Below are 10,656 nucleotides of genomic sequence, written 5' to 3' on the forward strand. Positions count from 1 at the left end.
TGCTATGGATCATCCAGCAGCGGTAACTGGAGTCATCATGCTGGACATGACATCTCTGGTACTTAAACATCTTATCACTGAAACTTTGAACCTTTTGACCACTTTACTCCAATTCCCCCTCCCCCATCTTCCACTTCTGATAATCACAATTCTCAGACTGATTATTTTTTCTTTGAGGTTGGATTTTCTGGGTTTTTTTTCCCCACCACATGTGGGATCCTACAGTATTTGTCTCTCTTGGTCTGACTTATTTCACTCAGCATAACACCTTTGGAGTCCATCTATGTTGTTGCAAATGGTAGGATTCCTCATCTTTTCATGGCTTAATAATATTCCATTGTGGATATATATACACCATCATTTCTTTATTCATTTGTCCATCAGTGGACACTTAGATTATTTGCATGTCTTGGCTCTTATCGATAATGCTGCTGTGAATATGAGGGTGCAAATGTCTTTTCAAGTCAGTGTCTTTGCCTTTCTTGGATGTATTCCCAGAGTGGAATTGCTGGATCATAGGGTAGTTGTATTTTTAATTTTGTGAGGAACTTCCATAGTGTTTTCTACAGTGGCTGTACCAGTTTACAATCTCACCAGAAGTGCATAAGGGCTCCCTTTTCTCCACAGCCTTGCCAGCACTTGTTTTTTTTTTTTTTTTTTTTTTTTAAAGATTCATCTATTTATTTTAGAGGGAGAGAGTGCATGAGTGGGGGAGGGGGCTGCAGAGGGGAAGCAGACTCCCTGCTGAGCACAGATCCTGATGTGGGGCTCCCATCTCAGGAACCTAAGATCATGACCTGAGCCAAAACCAAGAATCAGACCCTTAACTGGGCCACCCAAACACCTCCCTCTTGTCTTTTTGATGATGGCCATTCTTAGAGATGTGAGGTGATACTTCATTGTGGTTTTAATTTGCATTTTCCTGATGATTAGTGATTGAGCATCTTTTCATGTACGTGTTGGCTATCTGTATGTCTTTTTTGGAGAGGTGTCTATTTAGGTCTTTTACACATTTTTGAGTTGGGTTGTTTTTTTGCAGTTGAGTTGTAGGAGTTCCTTATATATTTTGAACATTAACCCCTCATCAAATATTTTTTCCCATCCAGTAGTAGGTTGTCTTTTCACTTTGTTGACAGTTTCTTTTGCTGTGCAGAAGCTTTTTAGCTTGATGTTTTTTGGGTTTTTTTTATTTTGTTGCTTGAGCTTTAGGTGTCATATCAAAAAAATTATCAAGATGCAAGTCAAGGCTCTTCATTTGGGAAGGGCAGGGAGTGATCCTAAGACTTGGCTCTGAACTAATCTGCCCTGCCTGGGTATAGCATAGTAATGCTCCATTCCCAGCACTGACTTATCTCTGAGGGCAATTAGCTCTACCCACCTGCCTCTCACTCCAAGTGCTGCTGGGCCCCACAGCTTGCAGGGGTTGGTTGCGGCCAGCCCTTTCTGGTCAGATGGAACTGGAAGACATGCTCCACAGTGGGTGTGGCTGTGATTCAACTCCTTACCTGAGGGTGAGCAAGCCAGGCTCTCAGGCTGGTGTGAGGCCCTAAATCAGGCAGATGTACACCCTGCTAAGTCCTTAGAGCACATCTGCAACGTGGCTCTGCAGGTGAGCTGTGCTGCTGGTTGGGATGACTATGAGGGTGCTTCAGGTTTGTGCTCAGTCTGCCAAGATCTGTGTGTCTGTGTGTTGCAAGCCCCTTGGCCCTTCTGTCATAATCAGATTCCCAGTGGCTGAGCCCTGCAGATTCCCCTGCAATCCCTGTAGTACAAGATCAGAATAGAGGCTCCTGCAAAGTGACCCACAACACTGGGGTGGCTGGTTCTTACCGTTGGGTTCTCTTCCTTCTGGGAGAACCAGAGGCTCAGGAGAGGCCTCTTGGTGTGGTACTGCACTGATCCTGGGGGATCGGCAGTCTGTTCAACTTGTAGCCACTCCTCTTACTCTTCTAATGCAGCCTGTCTTGGTCTCTGGTGTGTGGGGTAGAGGGGAGATGTGCTTCAGCCTCACCCCTGTGTTCTAGGATTCTCTCCGTGGCATCTTGTTCTTGAATCCTTGCTAATTGTTCTTCTGAGAGGAAGCAAAGTCAGGAACAGCCTGTGTGTTGGCATCTTGGTGACATTATCCATATAAGTTCCTAGTTCAGTGATTTTTCAGTATATTTGCAGAGTTGTGCAACCATCAGTATAATTGTAGGTCATTTCAACATCCTACAAAGAAATGGTCTATTAGCCCTTTCTACCTCAAATAAACACTAATTTACTCTCTATGTCTGGATTTGCCTGTTCTGGACAGTCCACATAAATGGAGTCACAGTAGGTGGTCTTTTATTGAGTGGCTTCCTTAATTTTGCATAAAGTTTTTATTTTTATTTAATTTTTTTAAAGATTTGATTTCTTTTTTGAGGGAGAGTACACACATGGAGAAGGAGAAGCAGACCCCCTGCTGAGCAGGGAGCCTGACTTGGGGCTCAATCCCAGGACCCCGAGATCATAACCTGAGCTGAAGGCAGACACTTAACTGACTGAGCCACCCAGGCGCCCCAGCATAAAGTTTTTAAAGTTCATGTCCTAGCATGTATCAGTACTTAATTCCCCTTATTGCTAATAAACCACATTTTGTTTGTCTATCAGTTGGGAGACATTTAGCTTGTTTGCCCTTTTTAGGTATGAAGAGTGCTGTTATGAACATTTGTGTAGATAATTATATTTTTGAAGCTCCTTTATTGTTCATAGTTTGAAAAACAGTTCTTAAGCTCTCAATTTATTCTCAATTATCTTAAAAGGAGCAGAAATCAGTTCTTTCCATGAGAAGAAGCAACTGACCTGAGTGGCCCTCCCTTAAACCTTAGTCTTCTAAGTGTTGTGATCAGATTCCTTGCATGATCTCATAATTAGGGCTTTTTGGAGGAATTTGTTCTAGAATGGGTTCCTTAAATCTTTCTAATCTCTACACGCATCTCCAGGAGACCCTGAAAGAAGTGTAAAAGAACAATGAATACTTCAAAATGTATGAATTTTTATTCACTGGCATTTTTACACTCCCAATTAAGACTAATATTAGAGTTGCCCTTTCTAGTTACACACTCAATGTCTGGGGCACATCTTGGGATCCCAGGAGATGACTGAATGTTGTGCTATAAAAAGCTTTACTTTTGTTGGGAGAAGAGGGTTTTTTTTATGGTTAGTTTGAAAATGATCTGAAAAACTACTTAGAAGGGGAAAGTGGGGGTTTAACTATAAAAATACATTTTGATTTTATTTTTAAAGATTTAATTTTATTTATTCATAAGAGAGAAAGAAAGGCAGAGACATAGGCAGAGGGAAAAATAGGCTCCTCGCAAGGAGCCTGATGCGGGGCTCAATCCCAGGACCCCAGGACCATGACCTGAGCCAAAGGCAGATGCTCAACCACTGAGCCACCCAGTTACCCCAAGGTTTTGATTTTAAATGAGAAAAGGAAGAATATAAAGATTGACTCTCCTCAGATGTCTTACATCTTAAGGATTTCCACAGACTACCGACGTGGCTGTCATTGGAAATACTATACTGTTCACAATTGAGAAATAGGCTGTGGACAATATTATTGCACAGTTTCAGACATTTCCTGTAGAAAAGGGGTGGATGTTAATAGTATTTTTTATCTCACGTAGACCAGGTTTGCCAATTTGTTACTGTATTTTATGTCGAGGGCATGAATCTTTTAAAAACCTTATAAATTTTTTCACTTAAAAATATTAAGAATTCAGGGGTGCCTGGGTGGCTCAGTTGGTGAAGGGCTGCCATCTGCTCAGGTCATGATCTCTGGGTCCTGGGATGGAGCCCTGTGTCAGACTCCCTAGGAGTCTGCTTCTTCCTCTCCCTCTGCCTTTCCCCGATGATTGTGCTCTCTCTCTTCTCTTGAATGAATAAAATCTTTAAAAAATAAAACTAAGAATTTGAACAGTTAGAAGATATGTAATGGAAAAAAGTTGTCTTCTCCTTTAAACCCAATAAGTGATGTTAACAGTATAATGTCTATATTTTACCCCCTTGCTTATGCAGTATATAGTGTCAGATGGTCAAACATTTTTTTTCTTTTTCAACTGTAAAAGTAGTGCTAAGACAATATCACCAATGTTTTGAAAAAGAATCACTTGCAGTTTTTGCCACCTTATATACTAGCTGTTCTTTAATCATCTACTCTTTTCTTATGCGTTACAAGTAACTTAATGTAGTTTTAATATTTACCATTTAAAAATAGTTGCATAATCATTGCATAGAATATCATAATTATGAAAGGATTCTACTTTTTTTTTTTTTTAAGATTTTATTTATTCATGAGAGACACACAGAGAGAGAGGCAGAGACGCAGGCAGAGGGAGAAGCAGACTCCATGCAGGGAGCCCGATGTGGGACTCGATCCCTGGTCTCCAGGATCACACCCCGGGCTGCAGGCGGCGCTAAACCTAAACCGCTGAGCCACCTAGGGATCCCCCGGATTCTACATTTTAATTGCTTTTCTTAAGATACCTGGGAATATGGGGCAGCCCAGGTGGCTCAGAGGTTTAGCGCCGCCTTCAGCCCGGGGTGTGATTCTGGAGACCGGGGATCGAGTCCCACGTCGGGCTCCCTGCATGGAGCCTGCTTCTCCCTCTGCCTGTGTCTCTGCCTCTCTCTGTGTGTCTCTCATGAATAAGTAAAATAAAATCTTAAAAAAAAAAATGCTACTCTACCATCAACAACCCTCTTGGTACAGATTTACCAAGATATAGCTTACATTTCTTTAAACATTATATATATTTTTAAAGGTTTGGGGAATATAAACTTAATTTATTGCTGGAGAATCTTAAGATCCTAATTGGAAGAGATTTGAATTAATGTGATAAAGATACTAGATATTGACTAATCTAATGGTTACTGCCTCTAGATCAGGGCTTTGGTTCCATAAACCACCCATGAAATAGTAATCCTGTTTTTAAATCATGTTTTATGGGACACCTGGGTGGCTTAGTGGTTGAGCCTTTGGCCCAGGGCATGATCCTGGAGTCCCAGATTAGAGTCCCACGTTGGGCTCCCTATATGGAGCCTGATTCTCCCTCTGCCTATGTCTCTGCCTCTCTCTCTGTGTGTCTCTCATGAATAAATATATTTTTAATAAGATATTTAAAAATCTTTATTTTTAAAACTAATCTTTAGTTTTATTAAGATAATTTAGGATACTTGCTTTTTCAAAAATATAACCATATTAATTTTTATGGTTCTAATATCATGTATGCTTGACTACAAGGGTACTAAATTGAACAAGTAATGCCTCATCTTCCAGTGTGAAGGTCTCCTAAGACCTTTCTGCCCAACTAAATAACTTACAGAGTTGCAGATAAGATGATAAAATATATACCTTTAATATTGGTTGTGTGTTTCAAATTTGTTCATCTATTAACCAAGAAATGAGCTTTCCCCTCATTACATTCACATTTCATTAATGTTATTCAATTAGAGCATGACACGGAGTGGGGAGGGGTAAAGGGAGAGGCAGAAGCAGGCCATCCCACTGAGCAAGGAACCAGACACGGGATTCAATCTCAGAATCCCAGGATCATGACCTTAGTTGAAAGCAGATGCTTGGGCAGCCCCGGTGGCACAGCGGTTTGGCGCCACCTGCCCCCTGGGGTGTGATCCTGGAGATCGGGGATCGAGTCCCACATCGGGCTCCCTGCATGGAGCCTGCTTCTCCCTCTGCCTGTATCTCTGCCTCTCTCTCTCTGTGTGTCAATAAATAAATAAAATCTTTAATAAAAAAAAAAAGAAAGCAGATGCTTAATCAACTGAGTCACCCAGGTGCCCCTCAAATTCACCTTTGACATTAACTTTTGTATTCTAACAAATCAAGAGTGAGTGATCTTTTGTTCCAATTTGCTGGACATGTAGCATTTTCATTTTAAAATCTATCCACAACAAGACCCTGAGATCAACAGCCACTTGCTCTACCTAACTGAGCCAGCTGGATACTCCTAGAAGCAGCATTGTTTAAACCATATGTGATGCTGCTGATGGAAATTTTATCGCAAACCAAAAAACTCTCTCTCTCTGCATAATACCAGGGCATTCAAAGTCCATCCTGTGATTGCCACACCATCACTTACAGTATTGCTTTCAGTGATTCTTAAACAACACTTAACGCTTGAAATTGTACCTTTATAATCTCAGAGAGCGTTAGAAAATATGTTAATTTACTGCCTTCTTTATGGTCTCCTCTACCAGCACCTGGTATTAGCATTGCTGCAGATTTCTGAGGCTAATAATATATTTCCATCAACAGCATTTTGTTCAGGTTATTGACAGTGCTTAGGGTATCAAAAAGACTTTGAGACGTCTCATGTATAAGGTGACCCTCTCTAAGGAATACTTTCGGAAGAAAAATTTGCCTTATATAGGGGGATGTGTAATATTTTCTCTATTATTTTTGTTTGAAATCCTTAAGAAAAAAAGATTTAAGAAATGTATTAACAAGAGACAATAATTCATTAAAAAGAAACAAAAATGTTTATTTTGACCAGTTCTTTTTTTTTTTTTTTTAAGAATCTATTTATTCATGAGAAACACACAGAGAGAGAGAGAGAGGCAGAGACATAGGCAGAGGGAGAAGCAGCCTCCATACAGGGAGCCTGATGTGGGACTTGATCCTAGGACTCCAGGATCATACCCTGAGCCTAAGGCAGATGCTCAGCTGCTTAGCCACAGAGGCATCCTGACCAGTTCTTTATTTAAATGTAAGTGTAATTTTCATGTGACTTCAAAAACTTAAAATATATAGATTACTGAGAAAAGTTTAAAGATAATTTACAGTGTGTAAGAATTAACCAGAGTAAGGATTGTGCTTTCTGAATTTTTTCACGTTCAAGGCATGGAGAAAATACATCATCAAAACATAATTTACAAATGTCATTCGAATATGCCATTTTGTGTAATACCATTTTTCTGTTCCATTAAGAAAGAAAAAACTTGTCCAATTAAACAGGCAATACTTTTACATTACTTGGAATTAATATTTTATATCTTACTGGGGAGGACTCCTTTTGACTTTACTAGACATAGATTTTTATCACTCATGCATATATGAAAGGAAAAATAGTCAAATGTGTATTCAGTATACCTGAATCTGACTTTCTGAATCACTTTTGACTCAGATATCTCCTTTTTTGTATCCCGTGTTATTCTCTGTGCTAATAAAAGTGTTGATGATATGGCATTTCTTAAAAGAATTCATAAAAACTAAAAATCATTGGTGCTGTAAAGCAGCTTTACAACTGTATTAAGTTAGTGTACTGGTGAACCTGCTTCAGGGGTGAAGCTAAATGTATCCACAACTGGCTCCCAAGAGTTTGAAAGCTGACACCCACCCTGCAGGTTTCTCTGCGGTGCTTTTCAAAGTGCCTATGTAGGCAATGCCAACACTCTTAAAATTGCCACTGGTCAACAGCAGTTATAAGATACAGCCTGATTTCAAAGACTTTAAAGGGCAGAAGAAAATGTAAGTCTCAGCCGTGAACAAGAATGAAATCTTGCCATTTGCATTTCCTCTGTGGATGGAGCTGAAAGGTATTATGTCAAGTGAAGTAAGTCAATCAGAGAAAGATAATTATATGATTTTACTCATATGTGGAATTTAAGAAACAAAACAGAGGGGCCTAGGGGAACAGAGAGAAAAATAAAGACAAAATCAGAGAGGGAGACAAAAGACAAAAATATTTATTTAAAAATAAATAAGACTCTTAATTAACCACTCTTAATTAACCATGGGAAACAAACTGGAGGGGAGGTGGATCGGGGGATGGGGTAACTGAGAGATGGACATTAGGAGGGCACTTGATATAATGAGCACTGAGAGTTATATACAACTGATGAATCACTAAACTCTAACTCTGAAACTAAATATACACTATGTTAATTCATTGAATTTAAATAAAATTAAAAATTTCTAAAAATCTAAGTCAGTACAGATAGCTATGTATGACGGATAGATACGGTTGCATTTGTACTCGTGGAGTCCAAGGGCAGCCCCCAGCTGTTCTGGCTGCCACAAGGGCTGAAGAGATGAAGAGGGAAGCTCTGCAGTAACTGGCCATTCTTGGGCCAACTACCTGCCTTTTACATTGCTGGGGACAGTTCATGGGTAAGATGGGCACCAGACCTCTTGCTAAGGATGATACTTCACTGGGGAGACATTAAGGTTCTAGTGAAGGTGAATCAATATTTCCATTCCTGTCTTTCCTGGGGTACCTGGGTGGCTCATTCGTTAAGCGTCTGCCTTTGGCTCAGGTCATGATCCCAGAATCTTGGGATGGAGCCCCACATTGGGCTCCCTGCTCAGTGGGAAGTTTGCTTCTCCCTCTCCTTCTCCCCCTCCCCTTGCTTGTGCTCTCTCACTCACTCTTTCTGAAATAGAAAAATAAAATCTTAAAAAAAAAACCCTAAAACTAGTGTCAAAATAGTTTAATTTTAGAAATACTTTTCTTAAAATTATTTGGCACATTCATATACATTAAAGAAAATTTATTTGGTTGGGCAATATATAATTGCTAAATAACAGTTTCCACTCAGTGAAATAGGTAGAACATCTATATTGCAACATTTCGAAAATTTCTAGTTTTCTTTAAGTTTTAAAGTTGTTTCGGGAAAGATTTGCTAAATATCTGCCATATGCCTTGAAATTAATTTTGCAATGTTTAGTAAATTCTGGCAATGAACTGCTGTGCTAACATATTTAGTCAGTCTTAAAACAGATGGGATTCTGTTTGAAGGGAAGAAATGAAAAATTTTTAAGAATTCGTCTTAATGGGGCAGCCCTGGTGGCCCAGTGGTTTAGCGCTGCCTTCAGCCCAGGGCCTGATCCTGGAGTCCCGGAATCAAGTCCCACGTCAGGCTCCCTGCATGGAGCCTGCTTCTCCCTCTGCCTGTGTCTCTGCCTCTCTCTCTCTCTCTCTCTCTGTGTCTCTCATGAATAAATAAATAAAATAAATAAAACCTCACAATGCTTTTTATGTTTTAATACTCGCTTTGGTAAATGCTTCTGTTTCACTATCATTTTTCATAGCAAGTATCAGGGAACCCAGAATGACTTCATTAACTTAAAAAATCTATCTCCTACTGGGGCATTTGGGTGGCTCAGGATTGAACATCTGCTTTTGCCTCAGGTCGTGATCCCAGGATCCTGGGATCCAATCCCACATCGGGCTCCCTGCATGGAGCCTGCTTCTCCCTCTGCCTGTGTCCCTGCCTCTCTCTGTGTGTCTCTCATGAACAAAAATAAAATCTTAAAAAAAATAAATCTATCTCTTACACCTCTCCTATTCTCATAGAAATTTAAAAATATTGATTGGTATTTCCCCCTTTTTACTTAAAAGATGCATGCATATTTACAATTTTGTTTCCCTTTATTTTATTCACTGTGTGCCATGTGTTGCCATCAACTCTAGTGAGGGTAAATGGCAGATGTAATCTTAATAGATTCCAAAATTCTTAAACATTTCTTACCAAAGTATAACATAACATTGTATAAAATCCTACATGTACTGATGGATGCATTTTTAGAGATATGCAAATCTATGCAACCACTTCCCAGAATAAAATATGTGATTTCCCAGAACGCCTCTCAGATCCCTTCTTTGTCACTACCAATCTTGTCCCAAAGGTAACAACACCCTTAATTCTGACACTATAGATCAGTTTTGTTGTTTTGGAATTACATAAATAAAATCATAGAGTCCTTTGCGTGGTGCCTGGTTTCTTTTGTTCAATGTGATATTCATGAGATGCATCCATGTCACCGTGTGTAGACATAGTTTGTTCCACTGCTGTATAGTATTCCAGCATATGACAAAATCAACCTTAAAAAATTAATTTTCCACAAAGATAACAGGCTTTTGAGGAATATGGTGATTTGCATAACCCCTCCTCTTTGGGTTTGGCCCTTGGGTCCTAGTAGAGTGGTCCCCCCATTCTTCCTTTCTGAGCCCAACACTAATTATCTTCTTGCTACAGACCCCCAAGTGGGTTGGGGGATGGGAGGAAGGACTTTCGGAAGCCTGCCAGATCTTAAGACCTTTCTCCTCAACCTTGGTGGGCCTGCCCAGCTCCTGTACCACCCATCAGGCTCCCTGGCACTTGAGCCCCACCCCCTGCAGTGCCTTGCACTTGTTTTTTTTTTTTTCCCCTCCAGAAATCCAGCAGGGAGGGGGTTGCTGGGGATGAGTTCATCAAGGGGGCCCAAGGGAGAGGAGAGGACAGGCTCTCAGGAATCCTTTATTCTTGTAGTAATAGTATAGCAACAGTGGGGAAACAGGAAGAGAAAACCAGACCATTGAAAGTGCTGGTGGTTTAATCCCCCTGCCCTGAAAAAATGCAATTTAAATTCTGATGGACATTTGGGTCATTTCCAGCTTGGGACTATTATGAACAGGGGTGCCCTGAGCTTTCTTTGATGTGTCTGTTGGTGAGTGCAAGTTTGCATTTCTGTTGAGAATAGACCTAGGGTCTGTAGCATACGCTGGGTCATACTGTAAGCTCCTCTTTGGTGTACCCTAACAGTGCCAACCAACAGTAGGTGGGTTCTGCACATCCTTGCTAGCATTAGTGTCGGCAGGGTCTTCAATTTCAATTATTCTGGTGAATGTA

Source organism: Vulpes vulpes, chromosome 9, assembly GCF_048418805.1.
Source record: "Vulpes vulpes isolate BD-2025 chromosome 9, VulVul3, whole genome shotgun sequence".
In the NCBI taxonomy this organism is placed as follows: domain Eukaryota; kingdom Metazoa; phylum Chordata; class Mammalia; order Carnivora; family Canidae; genus Vulpes; species Vulpes vulpes.